Below are 12,276 nucleotides of genomic sequence, written 5' to 3' on the forward strand. Positions count from 1 at the left end.
GTCATTGACAGCATATGAATGATTTATTTAGCATATGAATTCACTTAGCATATGAATAATTCATTTCACTAGTTCCTAACCTAAAGCGAGAAGAATCACAGCTCACTATCTGAGGGGGTGGGGAGGTGGCCTCCTGAGTCCGGAAGAAAAGCCTCCCCTCATTCCAATTCTGGGCTCTCAGTTGTCTTCCTTACACCATACGTGAGCACACCTCTCTCCCCAATTCAGGCTCTCCTGCCAGAGGGTCAGGCTTTCTTCTAAGTAAAGATCTGCCCCTGGGCCAAGCTGGTGTAATGGTTTAGAACATAAGGTGTGGACCAGGCCAGGACTGCATGAACTTGGGCATGTTATTTAACTTCTCTATGCTTCTGGATCCTCATTTATAAGATTCAGTAGAATGAATGAAAGAATTAAGTTAAAAAGTTTAAGTGTCTGTTACAGGGCCCATGACACAGTATGAGCTCAATATAGGACAGTTACTATTTTTAGACTGTCAATCACTACATATTCTAGTTTTACTCCTTGAAACCTGTGGATGATGATGATGATAACGACAACCACAATTACAACTCCCCTTCTTAAAAGTATCTGAATCCCTCTGCACCTCTAGGAGAGGTCATACTTTAAACTCTTATAAGATATATAAGTTAATATCAATACTATTAATCATCAGCCAACACATGATTATTGGTTAACACCAAAACAGGATGTCTCTGGGTGGTAAGAAGAATGAAACACAGAATAAGCATGGGAATGGGCAGGGAGGACTAGGAAAAAAGAAAAGGAGAGGAAGTGAAGAGAGCACGTAAGGAGAAGCACAAGTTCTTACTGCGTGACCTTGTGCTAGTCAGTTAATCTCTCTAGGTCTTGGATTCCTTGCTTATAAAATGTGGATGACAATAATACCTACCTAAGATGACTGAATGAAGAACCACTCAAAAACGTTTTATAAACTTTAAAGCACTATGTAAGTAAAAGTATTATAAATTCAGATGTCTTCACAATTTCACTTATGGCTTTGCTATCACTATAACAATTAGAGTCCCTATCATTACTTTTCATTAATTATGCTGATCATGTTGATGACAGTGGTAACACAGGTGGTGACTCTGGCATTGATACCCAAACTGTTTTGCACAAACCATAGGCCGGGAGCTAGGGATAGAGAAGAATCAGATACAGTTCTGCTCTGGAGTTGTTCATTTTAGCAGAGGACTCAACGTGATTAACTGCCGCTCCATATAATCACCTTTCAATCAAGCCCTCCCTGCTCTCTCACTGGAACAAAGTATAGTGTAGCATGGACTTTGAAGACTGACTTGGCTTTGACACTAGCAAGTCAAATTCACCTCTGAACCTCAGTTTCCTCACTTGTAATGGAGATAATATCACCTATTTCTCAAGCTTTCTCAAGTGTAACTCCGCAGACTCCAATTAATCCAGAGCACCAAGCAGCCTCCAGTGAACCCCAGAAGGAGGCCTTTCTTTACTCACCCCTAACTATTAATACTTAAGGAGCACCCATCACACGTCAGGCCTTTGAAGATCCTGTGGTCCAAACCCTTCTCATGGTACACATGGGAAAACTCAGGCCCACAGAGGGGAATAAACTCCTCTAAGGCCACTCAATGAGTCAGTAACAAAACCCGGACCAAGGCCCAAGTCTCCTAAGTTTCAGCTCAGGGCTCTCTGCTGCCCACAGACCCCCTTTAGTAAGAAGGGTTTTCCCAGTCTCAGATCCCTTTCATCCCTAAATAAGTTTGGCTTCTGTCGAAGGAAAACAAAAACAGACCTAGCCAAAAATACTTTCTGGCTCTGAGACCCTAGCCAACTGGGGTGTGTCTGACCCAATATTCCCCGCAGACTGGATTCCCTAAGCCCAGAAAGTGCTGCCAAACCTGTCCCCAGAGTCACAGCGCCCCACGTTTTGGGGGGCTCTCCAGTCTCCCAGCCCCACTCACCTGCGCGGGACCCCGGCTCCTCCATCTCTCTTGGGGTAGGTCTGGGCGCGGGGTCAAGCCCTCACGTCTCGGACACTGAAGCCTGGGAGAATGACCAACGCTGGGGAGACAGGAAAGGGACTGCGGACGCGGACACAAACCACGAAAAGTAAAGAAGCAGGCCGACAGAGACCTCGAGAGGCCGGCAGCGGGGCTGACAGACCCAAGACACCGAGAAGAGCAGGTAGGAAAGCCGGTCCCGGACGCGCAGAGGCCGCAGCCCACCTAAGGTTGGGACAGGCCGTAGACTGCGGTGGAGAGTTAGCCCCGCCCCCTCGGGCCATTTCAAACAAAGCCCCACCCCTCTCCTTCCGCCGCCCGGTCCCTTCGCGGCCCAGGCTGGGATATCCCTCCTCTCTCCGGGCCCCAGTCCCGACCCAGCCGTGGCTTAGGATTTGCCCCTTCCTCTTCCGCCCCCCGACCACCACCCCCTCCAATGGCTGCGCAGCTCCCTGGCTCCGCCCCTCACCCCTCCATTCCGCTCCTCTGTCTTCACTCCCCTTTTCCCACGCTCGCACCTATTGGTTGCCGGTCTGCTGATGGGTATCACGCTTAAAACTTCCCTGGACAGCTTGAGTGTGGAGCGAAGGTTCCGGGCCTCAGAGGGGACTCAACTGAAAGGTCCAGAGATTCAGAGCATTGGGCAACCCACCCTTAAGAAAATAAAAATTATATTTATATGTGTTATTTTATATATGTATATATTTTTTGAGAAAATAATAGTATTAGGTTACGACCCGCTGAATAAGATAAAAACCCACAAGTCCACATCGATATGCACAATTGAATAAATATTATAAACAGGGGAGAAAGGAAAGCTCTTCCTATAGTAGAATTCCAATTTATGAAAGTAGTCCATGCACAGGCTATTTGAACATATTACGGTTTATGCTAAACACCTGCTTTCCTTCTGAGAGTCTGGAATTTTGAAACATGCTGGGAAGAGAGTGCCCACGTGGCCAATAAAAACTGTGGGTGCTGAGTCTTTAATGGGTTCTCTAGACAGAAACATGGCACACATGCTGCACTTGTGCTGGGGTAAAGTGTGTGCTTAGTGTGATCTCTCATGAGAGGGAGAGAGCATAAGAAAGCCTATACATGGATTCTTTCAGACTCAGCCTGCAGTCCTTTTCTCTGATGATCCAGTGTGTGTCCATACTAAATACATTGCTGTAATCAATCTTAGCCATGAGTACAACTATAGCCTAGTGCTGAAACCGTGTAACTCCAGCTGGGACTTGAACCCACCGGCCGGGACTCAAACCCAGCCAAAATCCAGATTGGGACTTGAACCCATGGTCTTTTAACTGAGATCACACACCTGGTCTCAGGACTTAATGAAGCCCAGGTTCTTGATGTCTCATCGCAGAAAGAATTCAGTGAGAGACAAAGTCAGAGGTAAGACGTGGATTTATTTGGAGAGAAACACACTCCACAGAGTGTGGGCCATCTCAGAAGGCGAGAGCAGCCCCAGGGTATGGGGTTGTCAGTTTTTATAGAGGTGGGTGATTGCATAGGCTAATGAGTGGGAGGAGTATTCCAGCTATTTGGGAGAAGGGGTGGGGATTTCTAGGAATCAGGCCACTGCCTAATTTTTTACCTGTATGGTCAGCCTGGGAACTATCATGGCGCCTGTAGGTGTGTCATTTAGCTTGCTTATGTGTTACAATGAGCATATACTGAGGGTATAGTGGAAGTTGACTCGTCTGCCACCTTGGACCTATTTGGTTCTAATCAGTTTATGTTGTGTCCTCGGGTTATGTCATTCTTTTAAAGGTTGTGCCCTGCCCCCTTCCCTCCTGTTTCAGTCCTGTGAGTACTTCTAGCAAATCTCTGAATCTAGGGCTGAATCTGAATCTTGGGAATGCGCAACCAAATACAATATATAAAGTTTTAAAACATGTAAAATAATAATACTATGTATTGTTAGTGGACACATGTGTGAAGAAAATGCAAAGGAATAAGAAACAGCAAATTCAGGATCATAGTCATTTCTGGGAGTGCAGGAAGTAGGGTGTGATTAAGAAAACCCAAGGGACTTCAATTGTATCGGTAACATATATTTTTTAAAGGTGGCAGTGGGTTCATGGGTGTTCACTTTATTATTCTTTAAGCCTTATTATTTGTCTAAAATATTTCATTTTTAAAGATTGGTTCATACAAAGTCATAGGGTTTTTCACCAGACCTCTCCAAGCACACAATCACCAACTTGGATCACCAAGTCAATTTTAGAAAAGTATCTAGAGCTAATGCCAAGTCTCTCTCAGTTCTTTGCTGGTCTCAGTCTAATGCCCGAGGCAGTGAAGTTTAGTAGCAATCTCTATATTTGGAGGTGAAGTGATCTTGACTCCAATCCTGACTTCCCACTTCCTAGCTGAGTAAGCTTGGCAAGTTGTTTAACTTCTGTGCCTCAGGTTCCTCATCTGTAAAGAGGGCACACTTGGCCCCACTCCTCATCCATAGCTCAGATCAAATACATTTCATTTCCTGTATAAGGACCTTCCAGGCCTCCATGCTAAACAGTTATTCCTCTTCTGGCCTCCACAGCACTTTGTACAGATGGCTTCTGATGAATTTTCTGAGTTTGCCACTTCATCGGCTACTCTGATTAATCTGATAGAGATGGAACCAAATCTATTCTAATGGTCTCATACAGCATTTAATTAAGGATACTATCCAAGTATACTATCCAAGTATACATCCAAGCAACAGGATGAGACCAATCTGCAGAATTGACCTTAACCACAACCAAGGGCCTGGACCCAACCAGCTGGAAAAACAACAACCGAAAAACCAAACATAAGCCATTAAGATCTATCTTGGAAAGCCAGGTGGTATTCTCTAGTTTATGCATTGACTTGTACCCTGCCTGAGGCATTAATCCAAGTACAGCAGGTTATATTAGCCATTGCAGACTTTACCTTGGCTCACAAGGAAGTCAAGAACAATTCTATCATTCATAACCACAGTGGCCAGTGAGTTGAAGTTCACCTGAATGCCTTCCAGGGCTGAGGTATATTATTGATGGCTTCAGCTAAAGTCGGGAACGAATTTCATATCAACATTTCTAATAGGACGACTCTCAAGATAGGGATAACCTCCTGCAGAAGTGCATAAATGAATAGGTCACTCCTCCAGGAAGGTCCCCTGTGTAACCAAGGGTAGCCTCATGTTGGAGCCGTCTCCACAGTCATCTGAAGGCTACATGATCTGCTGGTGGTGCTTCCTTAAACGCTTGAAGGTTGATCATGACCCTCCCTATGGTGCAAGACACCATGTTTTCAGGGAGGAAGGCAAGTTAATGCCTGGCTTCCACAAAGGAAGTATAGTCCTGGGGACATATATGATGTCCCTGTTTACAACTGCTGGGGCCTCCCAAGTGGGATCTACATCATTCAGGGACACAGATTGACAATGTCCCTAATGTAAACCTCTTGCCCACCTGGTAGGCCTCAGAGTTCCCAATTCATTTATTTATTTAATTTTATTTATTTTTGGCTGCATTGGGTCTTCATTGCTGCATGTGGGCTTTCTCTAGTTGTGGCAGGCGGGGGCTACTCTTCATTGCGGTGCGCAGGCTTCTCATTGTGGTGGCTTCTCTTGTTGCAGAGCACGGGCTCTAGGCACGGAGGCTTCAGTAGTTATGGCTCACGGGCCCTAGAGCACGTGGGCTTCAGCAGTTGTGGCGCGCGGGCTCAGTAGTCACGGCTTGCAGGCTCTAGAGCACAGGTTCAGTAGTTGTGGCACACAGGCTTCGTTGCTCCATGGCATGTGGGATCTTCCCGGACCAGGGATCGAACCTGTGTCCCCTGCATTGGCAGGCGGATTCTTAACCACTGCACCACCAGGGAAGTCCCTCCCAGTTCATTTAGAATCATTGAAACCAGTCCTTATTTTTGGAAAGACTGCCTGATAGGTTAGTCCAACCTCTCCCATGCATCCACGCCACAAGTCAGGTAGCATCTGTCCATTCCACAGGATGACTGAGCAATAGCTACAAGAATGAGGGTGAGGGACACATGTCTAGAGCCTGTGACATGTGTGTTTCATGAGACTATAGGAGCTGAAAGTACACCTGATGTTTCTGATAAGACTTCTCTGTAGGTTAAAAGGAATGGTTAAAAGGAATCAAACTGTGGTCACAGCCATCTTGTGGGGGACAGCAAACCTAGCAGTTAGTTGAGTTTAAGGAGCTTGCAGTAGTTTGAGATAGTTGTACTAGGCCATTTTCCTTTGAGAGGAAGGCTACAGGGTTGACTCTTTTTCCAAATGTTATGATCTAGGACTGTGTCAAAGCAACAAGAGAATCCAGGTGGCTGAACCAGAATTAAATGTGAAGACTCTAGGCCTCCTTCTGGCTTAGCTGTCACCCGGGGGATGTAGCACCTAGGCTGGCCTGCAAATGCTATTAGGGCAAAGAAACATCATGCCCAACAATGGTCAGGGCATATACTAAATTTTCAAAATAAACGTGTACAACAATCCCCAGCCCTTCTCATTCTGATCATTACTCAGTAAACAGCTGTGATAGTTAACTGTATGTGTCAGCTTGCCTGGGACAGATATTTTGTGTCAATTTAACTGGGATAGTGCCCAGATATTTGGTTAGGCATTATTCTAGGTATGTCTGAGGGTATTTCTGGAAGAGATTCCTATTTGAATCCGTAGACTCAGTAAAGCAGACTGCCCTCCCCGATATAGGTGGGCCTTATCCAATCTGTTGGAGGCCTGAATAGAACAAGAGTTGGGGTAAGGGAGAATTTACTTTCTCGGCCTGACTGCTTTCAAGCTAGGACATCAGTCTTCTTCTGCTTCTGGAATGGAGCTTACACCATTGGTTCTCCTGGTTCTCAGGCCGTTGAATTCATACTGGAACTACACCAGCAGCTCTCCTGGGTCTCCAGCTTACAGACAGAAGATCATGGGACTTCTCAGCCTCCATAATCCTGTGAGCCAATTCCTTATAATACATCTCTTTACATATACACAAACATATCCTATTAGTTCTGTTTCTCTGGAGAACCCTAATACAGCAGTAAAGAGGAAGTGATTGATCTGGGGACAGCCACATTCAGCGACCACACCACCTTACCAAGACGTATTGACTAGAATGAGATGAGAGGTAGAATCAGAAATGTTTTGAGTACATTTTTTGAGTAGGCTGTTCCAACACTCAACAACACTATAAGCTTGTGGATGAAAGAGTGGAAGGTCCATCAAATACCTTGACTATTAGCCCACTATTGGGTGACTTTTGCAATAAAAGGTGTACCATAGTCAGACTGCATATAGACAAGAAAAACATAAAGCAGATTGGTTTCAAGACCAAAAATAGAGTGGTTGGAGTTAGTGGATTGGACTAGAACAACCCTGTAACCTGAAAAAGTGTCAAGAGTGGTGAGGCACTACTGGTAATCAGCCAGGAGTGGGTGGAGGCCATGCCCTGTGCTAGGTAGCCTCACTCATGGCTAGACAAACAGGAGTCACAAGTGTGGTATGCAGTGGTAGCCTCTGCCTCAGAGGCATAAGCCATTTAACTTTGTGCCAAGGCTGTGACGATGCATGTAATGCCATGTCTGGTGCGATGATGGATCCATTGGCAGCTTGACTGTAGTTGGCCCCCACTGAATAGGCCCCCACATAAATGACCCGGACAGTTCAATTAATAGCTGTAATTCATTTCTATTTTGGGGCCCCAAAGAAGAGTATCTTTGACAGTCTGTAGTCTTCCAAGTGACACACCAGAAGACCAGGCCTTTGGCAACAGCCAAGAGTCAGTGAAAATATAACCTGTCTGGTCCCCAGCAATACTGTCTAGGGTAAGTGTGACAGTTTTCAATTCAGCCCTTTGTGCTGATCAAGCCCTTACTGTAGTCAGTCTTCCAGAATTGTCACTGGACACCAACAGCTTTCAACTTAACTGCAACATCAGTGAATCAGGCCCAGGAATTTGATTGGAGAAATGCCTTTGGATCAAGGACCCCAGTGAGTCAGTAGTTTTACTTCAGGTAGCCAGGTGGGGACTACATTTCCTCCGAGGGAGTAGCTGTCACTTTTTCATGTAAAACTAAGATGGTGAGGCTGGCTGCATCCCAGAACATGCCATTTCCTCTTGACTAGGGGACTGCTGGGCTCCTTTTTTTTTTTTTTTTTTTTTGTCTGTGTTGGGTCTTCGTTGCTGTGCATGGGCTTCTCATTGCGGTGGCTTCTCTTGTTGCAGAGCACGGGCTCTAGGCGTGTGGGCTTCAGTAGTTGTGGCACACAGCTCAGTAGTTGTGGCTTGTGGGCTCTAGGGCACAGGCTCAGCAGTTGTGGTGCACGGGCTTAGTTGCTCTGCGGCAGGTGGAATCTTCCCGGACCAGGGCTCGATCCTGTGTCCCCTGCACTGGCAGGCGGATTCTCAACGACTGCGCCACCAGGGAAGCCCCTGGGCTCCTTTTTGTTAGTTGTCAAATCTGAGTTAATATGGCCCAAAATGGGGATGCTAGGCCAGAGTTGTGAGGCTTCTATTCGTCAGGTGTTTAGTTTCAGCAGTAGCTCTGTAGTAGCCTAACAGCTGTCCACCTTTTTAAAAGGAGGCACTTGGTGCCTGCAAAGTACACTGCTGTGCTGGGAAATGGCCTGAGTACTCCAGCAGTCACCAGGTTTTCAACTAAATCTGTGGCTTTCATCTTTCCTCTTAGAATTCTATATTAGTTTTGTTAGACTACCCAAGAGGAGACAGGGGTCCCTTCTCTCTATGCAGTAGTAGCCGCAGAATGGGAGACTTAAGAGCATTCACAGTTCAATCAAATGTCCAGTTGCTCTCAATAACACATTGATGCGAAAGCCACGAAACATTAGTACATTGAATCCGTTTAGAGGCTCCCTCTACAGGTCGTTTTAATTTTCCTTTCCCGTTGCAAACTGCGTCCAAACCTCACCAGCTGAATTCAGGTACTTTCCCCCCATCACGGGAACCCAAACCAAGTAGTTTAAAATAGGTATGTTGCAGGCCACAGCCACAGCCACCAAGAGACTCTGCTCTCTCCCAGCCAAGAGTGTGGGGACATCACAGGAGTGGGAGAGGCTAACCTGCAGGCTGGGTCCGTGAGAAGAACTTTGCTCCTGACTCCTCCTCCAGGGTCAGTGCTGCCTCTTCCCTTGTGTACCTCTTGGCTCCGATAAGCACCTGCAGCTCAGGGACTGTTATTTTGGGGGGTTTTGCCCCCCTGCACACCACTGTGCATCTGCCTCATAGTCCTTGGCACTTTTGACCATTCCTGTGCCCAGGGCTCCCTGTCCCCATGGGGCGAAGGAGGATGGTAACTTACTTATATTCAACAGAGCTAGAAAAGAGGAATCCCTCCCCTCCTCAAAGATCCCCCAGCATACACAGCTTCTTTCCTTAAAGTAGGAGAGGGAGCAAGAGGGATCAGGTCATGTACTTACGTTTGCTTCAAGTGGTTACCTGCTTGGACTCCTAATGGTTTGGGTCCACTCAAAGCTCTACATCCTTATCGCTGACACCACTTATTTCACCTTTGGGGAAGCCTTTACTCATCAGTCAGCCATACTGCCTTCAGCTGGGGCCACAGGCTTGCTGCCTCATTGTCAAAACATCCTTTCCTCCTCCTGCCCCAAAGAGAATGAGCAACAACCTAAGTACCAGTTGGACAACGTGTTTCAATCCTACCTCTCACTGCTCAGCCTCAAAACATTCATTAACACGTAGGACAACTAGGGACGCTTATTCCTCTCCTCGCTCAGCAACATTTGCTACCAGACCCCAGGTTATCTTCTCATATCCTCACCTGGCCCATGACCTTTCTCTTCTGGAAAGCCTTGTCTGTCAGGATCCCATCCTTGTTACCAAACTGTCAAGAGTAGCCTATGAAGGATCTCAAATTTTATCCTATTTGCAGACTAACGAGTTAACCTATTACTTTTTCATGGATACTGGCAGATGACATGAGACTCCTGGATCAAAGAACTTTATTACTTATAGCGCAGCAAGCAGCAATGCCAGTTCCCCCTACCCCCCGCCCCAGCAAAAGTGACGCAGATAGGCCTTGATGGATGCCTACACGTGCAGTGGGTTGTGTCATGGGAAAAGAACCCTGAGCTCGGGGGAGTCAACACCTATAGTGAACAGTGGGCAAACTTGCTCCCAGGGAAGAGACATTACCTCCTCTCTCAAGATGGCTCACTATCAACAGAACACTGAGATACAGCCCAGGAAAAGAGTGGTCAGGGTCTGGCATTCATATGAAGCAAGAACGTGCAGGGATGCTTAGGGCTCATGGCAGATTGCCTCTCCCAACACTTTCTCATTCTCCAGTGGGTCACCTTTGACAGCATTATAAACCAGATCCAGGGCACTAAGAGCCTGAATACTGATACTGAATACTATTCAATACTAATCAGCAGTTTCCCAGAGGAGTTTGTCAGTCACAGGGAAATCTCCCCCAAAGAGCCAAAGCTCCCTTACAGCCGCCAAGACCCACTGCAAAACATTCTGAGACCTTTACTGTTGTCTCTGGCTGGATCTAAGGTTGGCACGATAAACTGCAGGAGGGGGCTGGCTGCCAGACAGTCTAACAGCTGCCATCCCTCCTCACCCAAGCAAACCAGCCAAAGTTCTAACAATTCACCTGGTTTCTGTTCACAGAAGCAGGGAACTTCCCTCCTTTCATGCTTGTGTAGGTGTGTGTCTCTGTAACTGCTGTCTGAAAGGAAGAGGAATCTGCTGCCCACCAGGGATGAATATTAGCGTCAGTAGTTATGATGGGGCAAAGCCGAAGGTGACTGCCAGATTAGTCAGGAAGTCCTTCTGTTCAGGGGAAAGTGAGCACCAAGCAGCACACCTTCCGAGCAATTGTCTTTGAACCTACTTCCCAGTACTAAGAGCCTACGACCACCTCCCTAATCCTCATTAGCAGGCAATAATATATTTAAAACATTATTCTGAGAAGGGGGTCATAGACAACACCAGACTGTCATAAAAGATCCATGGCATAAAAAGAGGTTAATTATCCTCATCAATTATTCTTGAACAATTGTGGATATCAGAGGAGTCACCTGAGCACATGTGCTTTCAGGCTGGATTGTTACGAATATTCTATTTAATAACATTAGAGGCTGTCACTGGGGACAAGATATTTTACAAAAAATATTGTGGTATTAGCAGTTTCCCCAGGTAACTTCCATCAGGGAGACAAAGTTTGGGAAGGGGTATCTAGCCAGGAGTGGTAATATGACAGAGAGTTGGTGAGAGAAAGCTCTAAAGTGAGTGGGAACTTGGACCCAGAGAAAAATACAACTTGTGTGTATTCAAAGGACCTTTTGCATTTTCTTCCATTCCCTAAGGTTGTTCTGAAGCAAAAAGATTGTTTCTAAAAATACATACAGCACCAATTGTCAAACATTAGCAGCTCAAATTTACAAATAATGAAAAACACAGCTGTCTTTCCCCACTCTCCTCAGCAGTCTTAAATACTTGGAAGACCTAAGCTCTTCCTCGGCAGGTGTGAGGAGTTGAGAGTCAAGAGGAAAATGTGATGGATGTCAGTTTCCTGGTGGAAGGGTGCTACAGACCTACTAAAGAGAGTAAAGAACAGCCCAGCGACATTCAAAACTGGCTGGAGTGACCACTCAGTTGATGCACGTGTCAAAAGCCGGCTAGAGGTGCTCTGCAGCCTCACAAATTGCACTCATGCTGAGGCTTGAGCCTGTTCAAGTGATAAACTATCACTTGAAACTATAGGAAACTATCCTAGAATACCACAATTGGGTAGGTGGGTGGGCTGGGGTGCACGCAGGATGACCGCATGGCTGGGCTACTAACCCACTTCTTTATCAAATGGATACGGCCTCAACTGGTCAGGGAGAAACCTTAAGATAGCCATGCAGCCTAAGAAATCTCAAAATGGGGTTTATGGGCAGATTTAAGGGATTATAGCATTCATATTCTTTGTAATCAGAAATGTTTTAGGGCTTCCCTGGTGGTGCAGTGGTTTAGAGTCCGCCTGCCAATGCAGGGGACACAGGTTCGTGCCCCGGTCCGGGAAGATCCCACATGCCGCAGAGCGGCTGGGCCCGTGAGCCATGGCCGCTGAGCCTGCGCGTCTGGAGCCTGTGCTCCGCAACGGGAGAGGCCACAACAGTGAGAGGCCCGCGTACCGCAAAAAACAAAAATGCATTTGACTTATGTATACTGACAGGGAACGTACCTAAGAAATATTAAGTTAAAAAAAACCAGAACATATTTCAACATAATTCAATTTTCATAAAAAA

Source organism: Leucopleurus acutus (assembly GCF_964270905.1).
Source record: "Leucopleurus acutus genome assembly, chromosome: 8".
NCBI lineage: Eukaryota > Metazoa > Chordata > Mammalia > Artiodactyla > Delphinidae > Leucopleurus > Leucopleurus acutus.